This window comes from Eublepharis macularius, chromosome 14 (genome assembly GCF_028583425.1).
Source record: "Eublepharis macularius isolate TG4126 chromosome 14, MPM_Emac_v1.0, whole genome shotgun sequence".
NCBI classification, from domain to species: Eukaryota; Metazoa; Chordata; class Lepidosauria; order Squamata; family Eublepharidae; genus Eublepharis; species Eublepharis macularius.
The window spans coordinates 17,951,333-17,963,647 of NC_072803.1; the positions used below are offsets into that span (position 1 = coordinate 17,951,333).

General features: G+C 44.0%; 1 protein-coding gene across 1 annotated transcript in view; it reads left to right on the forward strand.

Moving 5' to 3' along the window:
* KIRREL3 (kirre like nephrin family adhesion molecule 3) overlaps positions 1 to 12,315 on the forward strand; it is a 415,785-nt gene that overhangs the window by 179,782 nt on the left and 223,688 nt on the right. The gene's annotated exons all lie outside the window — the stretch shown is intronic.

Here is a 12,315-nt window from a genome sequence, read left to right on the forward strand (position 1 = left end):
AGGAATTTGAAGGGGAAAAGCAGGAGACCTTTTCTTTTTTGTTGGAAATGGCACTGTAAATGATAATATTCAAAAAGAAAGTAACAACTTTATTTAACAGGCAAGGATTGAATAAGCATAGTCAGGGAATGAAAATACTCAGGTAACATTTTGATGGTGGTACAGAATACACTTTGAGTAACAGGCAAAAGAGTTTCCTTAATAATAATAACAATAACAATAACAACAATATTCAATTTATGTACCACCCTTCAGGATGACTTACCCACTCAGAGCAGTTTACAAAGTATATCATTATTATCCCCACAACAATCACCCTGTGAAGTGGGTGGGGCTGAGACAGCTCCTAGAAGCTGTGACTGACCCAAGGTCACCCAGCTGGCTTCAAGTGGAGGAGTGAGTTATCAAACCCGGTTCTCCAGATTAGAGTTCCGCACTCTTAACCACTACACCAAACTGGCTCATAGAAATGAACTTTAAAATTTAATTTCTTATATTCTTGGTTCTTAGCAGTGAGAGGTGTTTTACTTAATAATTTAGTTACGACAACAATATTTCTTCATGGAGTTTCTTAGACTGCTCAGATTTCCTGGAGTTAGTTTAAAACTGTTTTCCCTTCACAACAGACCTGGGGTCCTCCTCAGAGCCAAACATACTTTCAAGTGCAATCCGTCACACCATGCTATATGGTTTAAGTGATCTCTACATATTGATGAGTATATCCTGAACCTCAGGGTAGTATATTGGGTTGGTTCCAGACTAAATTTTCCAATGGCAGAATGGGACTTTCCTGCCTCCCCCCTCCCACTGTAGCCCACCGCTCACCATGAAATACTGCTCCTGGAGGATAGCGGTCGCTGATGAATATCATGAGGGGCATCTGCAGCAGGAAGGTGGAATGAGAGGAAATTGCCAGTTTAGTCTGGCTCCTACCTGTTGGCTAGAGTGTTGGATGAGGGTCATGGAGACCCAGCTTCAAATCTCCACTCTGCAATCGGCCACTTCCCACTCTGCTCTGGGGCCGGTCACCCTTTCTCAGCCTAACATTCCTAGAGAGATTAAGGCCTGGGGAGGGTTTTTTTAAAAAAATTAGAGGAGGTGATTTTTTTCTCATTTTCCCAAAGACCCATTCCCCATTTTCCTGTCTAAATAAATAAACAGAATCCTAGCCTCTCCTAACACTTGCAGGAACTCAGCCATACTTTTAAAAAGGAAACTGAGAGGCTGGTTTGGCAGCTGTTTGCTGATTGAAAAGCCAGGCAAACACAAAACTTTTGGATAAAGAGTCCACTTCATTGTCTTTTCTTAAACAATGGCTCCCTATTTCTTTTTTAAAAAATCTCCAAATGAATTCACAAAAACAGCAAATGCATCTACTTTTCACATGCTTAAAAATGTGAAGACCAAACTCTATTGTAATATCTTCTAAATAAGAAAAAAATCAAACCTGAGCATTCTTTGGAGGGATAATGACCAACGTCTCTGTACTTTCTTTCTCTGATGGACTTTGAATGGGGCCGTAATGAGTTGCCATCATTTTGCCAAGTTACAGATGTTAAGAAGAGCCACTGCTGATTTCTATTCATCAGATTCTCCCCTCCCACCTACCCAGATCTCCTCTTTAATGAGCTGGGAGCCAATCAATAATTCATAGCTACATGAATAACCGGGGATGATAACCGCTTATTTGGAAAGATGCAATCAGACCCCATTCTCTGCCTGAGCCTCTTATCTGCTTATCAGCTCCGTCTAACTCATGGCTAATCCAATAGACCAAAGAAGGCACCAAACAAAAGGTTAGAAAACAAGGTAGTTAGAATGTGCGGAAGATCAGAGTCCCACACTTGGATGTGTTTCTCTCTTTCTCGGGAAGCGCGGGGCCTTGTGAAGTATGAAAACGGCAGGGATATCATTAGAATGGATGGCTGCTGTTAGAACATTTCATTTTGGGCCGTCAGAATGAGCCATTGGTAGATGTGAATGGAGAGTGTTGTATTTCCCAATGGGAAAGCTATTTTGTCTGGGCCTGAGAGTTTCCTGTGGAGAAGATGGCATTTTTCACATAAAAGCTATCTCTGTGGCATCCGATGTTTCTTTTCTAGCATTCTATTATTTAATTAATTTTAAACGCCACTTCTTGTCACAGACATTCCCAGGGTGGTATACAAAAAGCAACAGAAGATATTTACAATTAAAATACAAATGGTAGAGCTTTGAAAAATCAGGTTAATGTACATACATACATACATACATACATACATACATACATACATACATACATACATACATACATACATGTGAAGCTGCCTTACAGTGAATCAGACCATTGGTCCACCAAGGTCAGTATTGTCTATGCCTACTGGGCAACAGCTACTCAAAGCCTCGAGAGAAAGTCTTTCACATTATCTACTGCCTGACCCTTTTAACTGGAGATGCTTGAACCTGGGACCTTTTGCACACCTTTTGCTGTATCACAGATCGATGACCTCTCCTTGCAAAAGGCTCTGGAAATTATTGTACCCTTTACCTGACGCTTGAAATCGAAAAAGAAAGGTTCTCATTAAACAGATGAAGGAAGGAGTTCCTCAGGTGGGATGCTACAACAAAGAAGTTCCTGTTATCTGCCCATCTTACTTTACAAGCCAAGGTAGTGTGGCCATCCAGGTATCTTTGGGAGGCTTACAAGCTGGGCATGGTGGTTATTTTGGCCCACTTCTGGTATTTTGATACACCCAGCCTCCAAACATGGAGGTTCCATTTAGCTATCATTCTGAACCTGTTGATAGATCTGTCGGCTGTGAATGTCTAATCCCTTTTTAAGGCTGCCTAAGACAGAGACCACACTGACCTGGATAGCCCAGGCAAGCCTGATCTCATCAGATCTTGGCTGCAAAGTAGGGTCAGTCCTGCTTGGATTGGATGAGAGACCTTCAACGAAGACCAGGGTTGCTTTGCAGAGGCAGGCAATGGCAAACCACCTGTTCGTCTCTTGACTTGGAAACCCCAGGAGGAGTAGCCCTAAGTCGGATATGACTTGATGGCTCTTTCCACCACCAAGATAGAGACCATCATTACATGGTGTGGCTATGAAATTGCTACTTTTGCTGACTTCCACTTTGCTTTCAGTCTCGGGGAGGAAGTCATTATGCTCCCTCTGCCACTCCGATGGTCATACAAGCCGTCAGGAAGGCTTTTCTGCATTCCACGCCTCGCTTCTGGATGGAATTGCTTTGTGACCTCCATAGCTTGTTCTTCCTATCCTTCCCCTCCTCTTTCCTATGACTCATAAAATGGGTCTGATACTTTTGTGATACTTAATGCAATAAAGTATACAAAGCCTTTGGAAATCTTCTTAGGAGGAAGCTAAATATTGATTATTATTCATACAGCCATTATTGTTCCTTTCAGGGAAGAAGATTATTACTGTCATTAAAATTGCTAGCAGCGTCTGAGTGGTTGTATTTAAACCCCAGAAAAGAATGTCAATTGGATTAATTTGTGTCTTTTAAAAAGATGCCTATTAGAATATACCCCTGTCCCATGCTATCCTACCCTTCATTGCAGAAAAACATGCTTCAACAGGAAAGAAGCCTCCAACTTGGGAAGCTGTCTTGTGCAAAAGTGTGGGGTTCCAATCATTTTTAGCATAGGAATGAAAAGGTTGTTAGACATCTGCAGTTCCTTGTGATATAGAGAGAGGAGACTACGGCCATTTCCCCATGTCCTAAAAATACCGCCACAAAAAAAGGAATCATAACTGCCTGCATCTGTTTTGGAAACGGGGATGTCAGAAATCGCACAGAAAAGCCACCAGCATTCAGTGAGTGGGGCGCTATTTTTAAGATGTGGGGAAGCAGCCTACCTAAGATATAGGTCAGGACTTGTATCTACCAATTGCGTGTAGTGAGTAGGTAGCTATATGCAGACCAGGGGTGGCGCCAGGGTTTCCGGTGCCTGAGGCTGCCCCTACGCACGCTGGACTGCATGATGATGTCACTGCACAAGACGTCATCACACAGCAAGCCGGCCCCATTGGTGCAGCGGGTGGCTGGGATGGCGCACGGAGGCTGCTTGCACTCCCAGTCGGGCACGGCGGGTGGCTGGGGAGGTGCTTGTGTGTCCTCCCAGGCCTCCCACTCCATTGTTCCGCACGCCGCCCCGGATGCCTGCCGAGCCTGGCCCGTGGCAGCTGTGCCCGGCTGGGGGCGTGTGTTGGTGGTGGCGGCACAGGGCAAGAGGGCTGGCAGGCTTCAGCAGCTGTGGGCCAGGCACGGCAGGCAGCCAGGGCGGCACTCATCCCTCCCGCTCAGCCACTAGCACTGCCGCCACCAGCTCCGCGGCATGCACCCCTGCCCCCGGTGCCCCCACCAGTGCCCCCTCCGGCACCTCAGCACTTGAGGCAGGGGCTGGACCTGCCTCAATGGGCTCGCTAGCCCTGATGCAGACTAAGAGTCAGAGTGGTGTATTGGTAGTTAGACTAGGATCTTGGAGATCCGGGTTCAAATTCCTAGTCTTTCATGGAAACTCACTGAAATATCTTGGGCCAGTTACTTTCTCTCAGCCTAACCTACTTTACAGGATTGTTGTAGAAGCTAAATAGAGGAGGGAGAATGCTGCACAGTGTTGTGAGCTCCTTGGAGGAAGGGTGGATAAAAATGTACTTAATAATGAGCAAGATTCATCTAGGGTGACTAGACAGAAACTTTTGCAAATCTTTTTTTTTTTAAACTCTTTAGGCCACATATGTTACACAGGTATTTCAAGTCTGGTAAGCTAGTTACTTTTGTGAACTTATTTGTGATGTAAATCTAGCTGTCTGTAATTAATAAAATTTAAGTAGCATCTGTATGTGTCTTCTTGACATATGAATTTTAGAAGCTAAAATGACCAAACTGAGGCTATCGTACTTTGGTCACATCATGAGAAGACAAGATTCTCTGGAAAAGTCAATAATGCTAGGAAAAGCGGAAGGCAGTAGGAAAAGAGGAAGACCTAAAACAAGATGGCTGGCCTCAATAAAAGAAGCCAGGTCCTCCAGTTTGCAGGATCTGAGCAAGTCTCTTAATGATAGGATGTTTTGGAAGTCTTTCATTCATAGGGTCATCAAAGGTCAGAGGAATCATGAATTCTTAGCACATTTCTAGACGTGCCTTGAGTGGCTAAAAGGAAAAGCAAGGGTTATTTTAGCAGAATCTTTTTTATGTTTTTATATTTTAAATTGTTTATAGTATTTTTAAAAGTGTGAGCCTGTTTTTATATGATTGCTGTCTGCTCTGACCCTCTGAGGATAGAGTGGACTATAAAGCTAAAAACAAATACATCTATTGTAGTAAAAAAAAAAAAAAGAATTTAGGGGCATGAATGCTATAAAGCCTCCAGGCCTCACCTGCTCTGAAAACACACCCTGATGATAGTCAGAGTCTCTCCCTCCCTACCAGCAAGCTGTCACGATGACAATATAAACGATGGAAGGTATATATATATTTTTGAAAGACAGGATGAAAGATCTCTGATGTCATCTCAGTTGAAACACAAAGCAAAGCCTTTCTTAGTAAAGGACAAGAGGGGAGACACCTGGAGATTCTCCTGTGTGGTGAGGTGGTATTTTTTTAGCTAGATGATACTTGGCAGATGACAACTGCTCCTGCAATTTACCTATAAGGAGTCAATATTAACCATCACCTTCCTTCCTTACCAGCGTTGAGGCTTTCAGTTTAGGGCCTGTTGTCCTACCTTAGACTGCATTTCCTATGCAGCTGGTAGCCAGAGCTCAGCAGTTAGAGTTCTTTATTGCTCAGGCCAGTGACCAAGAGCAACCTGTCTTTACTAAAGTCAGGAAATAAACTCTGGCCTATTGTACCCAGGGCTCTGTCTGTGTGTGTGTGTGTCTGTGTGTGCGCTCACATGCATGTGCATGCATGCGTGCATGCGCACGCTGATCTTGTCAAATATTGGAAGCTAAACAGGGTCGATCCTGGTTAGTACTTGGATGGAAGACCACCAAGGAAGTCCAAGGTTGCTACACAGGAACAGGCAATAGCAAACCCCCTATGTTAGTCCCTTGCTTGAAAACCCCAGGGGATGCCAAAAATCAACTGTAACTTGATGGCATTTTCCATCACCACCGCTCAGTGGTACTGAGTATGAGCACCTTTTTCCAGGGCAGGACTTGGGAGTGCCCTGGAAAAAGGTGCTCATACTCAGTTGAGGGGGGAGTTGGTAGAAATCAGCACACAACCATATGCATCTTTCTTTTCTTGTCTTTTTCTTTTTTACAAAAAAGGCATAATGGTCATTAATAATAATGTTTCTAAAGGACCTTCAAAAAACAATATAACACATGTCCTACCTTCAGAGAGAAAAACAATATGGCACATGCCCTACCTTCAAAGAATCTCAGGGTGAAGAGGGATATAATACTTGGAAGCACATTTATTGCATTGAATCCAGACGGACCTTTCTTCTCCAAGGTCAAACTCTGAAAATGTCAGTTCTGCATGCTTGTTGCAGGAGTCAGCTAGGTACAGTACTGATTGGTCAACACCTGTGTGTCATGATGCCACCATCATTCCCCATTCCTAGAGTGGATCTGCAGTTGTTTCTAAAATATTTGTGTTTTTTACAAAAAAATAGTAAATAGATATTGAAATTAATAAAAAGTACATGAGGTACTTGAAAGCTTTAAAGTCAAGCCATATTCATAATGCATGAGAAGATAGGGCATCACTGACAGCTAACCCATCATTTGATTTGTTATGCACAACTATAGTACAAGTTGTGTGACTGGGATTCTGCTATGGCTGAAGAACCCTTTTGAGAGTCTCTGTTTTGATATTATATCTGCCTTCCTCCTAAACAACAGACTAATAATAGTAGACCCAAGGGAAAGGAAGTAGAGGGAAAGGTAGAGGAAGCGTGAGAGAACGGTAGAGTAGTAGGGTTTCATCAGGCAATTATTTATTTACATTATTTGTAATCTGCCTTTCTCACTGGGATTCAAGTTGAATTACGCAGAGGAAGTCAATATAATCAATGGGATAGGATATCCAATAAATAATGAAACAGGATCTCATTTGTAGAAATCTGGATACAGCAGTGGAAAGAACCAGGCTATAAGTAAACAGTTCTAACAGGCTGAGCCACAGGGAATAGGGAACACTGTGAGGAAATAGCTTTGGAACTCCCTGCCCTGAGAATCTTGTTTGGCTTCAGAGTCAGAATAAGGCAGCTTCGGGGGCTCACGTGAGTACCAAGAATAGCCACAAACTTTGTGCTACCCGAGTATTCTTATGGTTGAGCATTCTTGCCTGCTGGTCTGATTTCCGTGTTAAGTTAGAATGCCAGTGTTTTAGACTGAGTCTCTGGCCTTTGCATTGTCAATTGAACGACGGCTCTTGCCCCTGGGCCGTCATAAAGCGAGATGTGTGTTTCTCAGCAGGAAAGCCCCATCAGCAATGTGGTAAATAAATAAAGTGGAGGAAATGTGTTATTGCTTTCATATCTAATGTCTAAAGCCATCTCAGACAATAAAGGTTGAACACGGAAAACCCACCTAAGCCAGAATTACCCACTGGCCCCCCATTGATGCTGTTGATATTGGGCATAGAAACAGAAACGTAACTGCAGTGGAATCGCTGGTTATCCTGCAAAAGATTTTGAAGGGAAAAAACCAAAACTGCCCCACCTTTGAAATGTAACTGATGTCATTCATTGGCCTCAATGGCAAGGCCATTCATCAGCTATACTTTTATCTTCCATTTCTTAGGCATGATTTAAACATCATGTCATTGAAGCAAAAACACACACCTGTAGGGCTTTTCACTGGCACCAGGGGTCATTTCGTAGAAAAAGAGCTGGAGGAACTCATTAGGATAACTCATTAGCATAACTCATTAGCCTATGCCATGCCTCCTGCCATCACTGGAAGTGTGTCATTAGTATAACTGATTTGCATATGCCACACCCCCTGATAGGGTTGCCAGCCTCCACCTGTTATCTGGTGTTCATATGGAAAAAGAGGAGAGAGTCAAGCGATGGTGAATAGCACAACTATTATTATTATGCGCTCTTGAGAAAGAGTCTCGAAACAGGATTGCATTGAGAGAGAGTCCCGAAACAGGAAATCAGTGTGCGTCCTGTTGAGCGCGGAGTGGCTTCCCCCTTCCCCTTCTGATTGCATCTGGTCTGCGGGTTCTCCCGGCTGGGGAGTGGGCTTCGGAGCGCTTCTGCTGGTGGACCGGTGCAGCCCTCAGAGAAGAGAGGAGCCCAAAACCCACTTTCTCCAGGTTTCTCCAGGTTTCACCCCTCAGATCTCCAGGAATTTCCCAACTTGGAGCTGGCAACCCTACCCCCTGACCACCTATTCTGGCTGTTTTGGACCCAATCCTGGCCATTCAGGGCCGAAATTGGGCCCAAAATGGCAAAAAGGGGCTGAAAATGGCTGAAAGGGGGCCCAAAATGGTGAGGATCGGGCTGCTGATGAGTGGGAGAGTGATCCACCACCTGTCAGAGGCCCGATCGGGGCCATTTTGGCCCCAATCCAGGCCGAAACAGGCCCAAAATGGCCGAGTCAGGTGGGCGGGGCCACCTGACATGTAACCTTTTTGGGGAACTGCTGGAACTGCGTTCCTGTGTGTTCCCCCTCGAAATGAGCCCTGACTGGCACAGTGTCTTATGTCAACTGGGTTGCTCCCCATGCACAGTAGCTATGCATGCCATGTAACTGCTCTGCACAGGTAGGTACCCTATTTAAATGAGATGCTGTCTGAGTTAGAAGTCCCAGGGGTGAGTGTTTTTGCCCCATCAATGTCACATTGAAATCTAGACTCCCAGCAAACTTTCATTGCAGGGGCCAGTCGTAGGCATGTTGCTTTTCAGAGAAGGGCCAGAAAGAAAAGGGAGTTTATCAAATTGTCTTCTATTAGTTTGCATGAGAGAGACTGCTTTTGAAGGCTTTTTTTCCTCAGGCAACTTTGCACATTACAACAAAGCAGGGGAAGATAAACCAAGGATGAGTTGTCCTTCCTCCATACAAAAAGGGAACTTGCAGGTGTGAATCTGGTAAACTGTTAGATCACCAGGTTATAACTTGTGAGACAGTGTGGTTAGGGTGTCAAGCTAGGATCTGGGAGACCCCAGTTCAAATCCCCACTCTGCTGTAGAAGCTTGCTGGGTGCCCTTGGGCCAGTCACACACTCTCAGCTGAGCCTGCCTCACAGGGTTGTTGTGAGGAGAAAATGGAGAAGAGGGTAACTTACTTTGGGTCACCCATAGGGTAGAAAGGTGGGTATAAATGAAGTAAATAAATAAACAAGGAAAAAGTGTATATAGCTTTTTTTATTGCTTGATCCAGGAGGAGAAGATAATCCATCGGTTCTCCCACTCATTCTAACACTGATCTTGTCACTACTTGGATACATAAGCAAGATTCCACTGATAAATGTGCAGTGGCATCACGGGTGCTGGTGTAAGGGTGGCATCCCTGGATTACTGCCACAGGCTTGGCAGAGCACACCATTATGCACGCCCCACCCCCAAGGAGTACAGACTGCCCCTTCTCTCTGGATGGTTATAGAGGTGGAAGGCCTGGACATACCCACCCTCTTTCCTCCCTTAGTGAAAAGGAAAAAATTAAGCAGAACACCATTGTTGTTTGCTTATAGTCCATCTTTCTCACTGAGATCCAAGGCAGATTACATACTGCAAGTGAATACAATATAATCAATAGCTCGGACATCGAGAGAGCAAAAATGCAACATGATCAGCAGTTAGGGCATTCAATGAAAACAGATACAATAGGGTATAGTAGCCACACACATTTGAAAACTAGCACCAAGCTGAATGCGTTGCTGAAACCTTTCTGTATTAAAGCGTACTTAACATGACATCTTTAGCAATGTCAAAATACTCAGTAGGAGCGTATCTACATCAGCAGACAGTGGCAATTGCTAGGTGAGTAAAAGGGCACACTGTTAGGCAGAACAGCTGGGAGTGGCTCCCACAACATTGTGAAGAATGAACACACATGGCTGTGGGTTGCCATAGGACAGCCTTGCAAGGTGTTCTTCACGCCTGGAACTGAAGCCTCTTATCTGGCTGGACTGTTACTGGATCATTTTATTCATTCATTCATTCATTCATTCATTCATTCATAGTCTGCCTTTCTCACTGAGACTCAAGGCGGATTACACAGTAGGAGATTAGTGCAATCAGTATCAAGTACATTTCCATACAGTATCAAGGACATTTCCATAAACGATGCCATAGGGTAAATAGATACAAGTTTTAAAAGACATAGCATGAGCAATAATCCAATACAAAGTAGAAGAAAATCCTGAAACCGAACATAATCACTTCTAGGATTGACATTAGACAACATAAAGCACAGGTAGTACATGATAGGAGTACATATTTAAAACAACAGATAATATGTAAGGCAACATAGTGGTGAAGTCTGTGGTCCCTAACTCATTAGCAAAGCATCTGGGACCCCATCCCTACAATACAGCCCTCCCATTTGAGTAAAAAGCCTTTTTGAATAATTCAGTTTTGCATCGTTTGTGGAAAGCCAGGAGAGTGCCTGCCCTGAACTCAAAGGAGGGCAAGAACAGGGCCCAGGCTGCTGGAGAAAAGACAAGGTGGTCCAAGAGTCTAGGCAGGTGGTAGCAGGAGGGAAGCAAAAAGCCAGTCTGGAGTTAAATACAGTAAGAAGTAAAAACAGAGAAATGGCTGAACAACTTCTACCCTTATCATGTCAATCCACTTGGAGGATAAAGACCGACCAGATTTTCAGGGTATGAGCTTTTGAGAGTCAGAACTCCCTTCATCAGATACGAGCTTTAAGTTGCCACTGTACCTGAATCTTGCTTTTCTGCTACAGACCAACACGGCTACCCACCTGAAACTGTTTGGAGGATGGGATTAAGCCAGATAGGGTCTGATGCCTGAGATAATGCTCCTTGCTCAAGTGTAGCCTAGGAGGGAGTGAATATTTCAAGTTCCTTTTTTAATGTTCACAATAATAGGAAGCTCATTGGAGTCACACTTCCCTTCCCTCTCCTGCTGGGCTGCCCTGTGAACAGGCTGCACAGCTGCAGGTGATGTTAGAAAGGCAGACTAGAAGATCAGCAGGTTGTTGCTGCCCCACCTGCTGGATCGAAACGGAACTGAAGAGGAATCCTATGGGGAAAGTTTTTTTTAAAAAAAATCAGGATTCCTAATTTGCAATGAAGACCAGCCTTCTGCTTTCAAGGACAGATGAAAGTTAAAATCAATACTCCTGCAAAAGCATCCACTAGGAAAGCACAGTGTTTGAAAACAAAATTGGAACAATTTGCTTTGCAACAAATCCCATTCTCTGGTTCTGATCTTCTAATCTGTCACATTAAAAGCGTTAAAACTGGGAGGAAATTTGCCTTTTCTCCCATCCTTAATGGGACATCCCTAGTGAGTGAGCAAAGAAGTGACCCACAGCTTGATCAAAGGGTTTTCTCTAACTGGGCCCTTTTCACATGAAATACCTGCTTCCAGAACATCGCAAAACGCAGCGCAAAAAACCGCGGAAGATAGCGTCTTCTTGCGAGAGTTTTGCATGACGTTGCGCAAAACTCGCGCAACATCATGCAAAACTCTCGCGAGAAGACGCTATCTTCCGCGGTTTTTGCGCTGCATTTCACAATGTTCTGGAAGCAGGTATTTTGTGTGAAAAGGGCCCTGTTTTCCAATAATCTTCAATACATTTCCTCAGTTGGTTACAAATTTGCTGCATATAATGCATGTTGTTGTATGATCGATGCACCGCAATTGTGTAGCCCCTCGCTATTGCATAATGCTATTGACAAAATTGTTGCCACTGCTGCTAGAAACCAATCTTTGAAACTGCTTGAACTAATTTGTTCTGGGGATCTGCGCATGAATTTCAGAGCATTGCTTTACACCAAACGTTTTTAAATGCACAAGCTCTATGTTTGCATCTCCCAATATTTTGCAACAGCTGGTGGTGAAAGTAGCTCTCTCCCTCTGTGTTTTTTGCCCCCCAGTGAGATTTCTCTCCCAGTTTCCTGTTTTCTCTGTGAAGAAGAAGGGGTAACTCTATTTTTCCCCACTGGGCAACAAGCGACTTGTGAGGAACAATACAGATTGGGCAAATGGTGTGACCTGAAAGGATTAAACACTCCCAAACCCTGCACAGCTGCACCAACCCTGCAGTTGTATTTTGTTCAGAGGGAAAGTGTCAGAAGAATAGCATGTGGATCTCCCATAGACTGTGCAGTTTTGTTTTGATTTTCTTGGATCCATGTAACCCATATCCTGTCC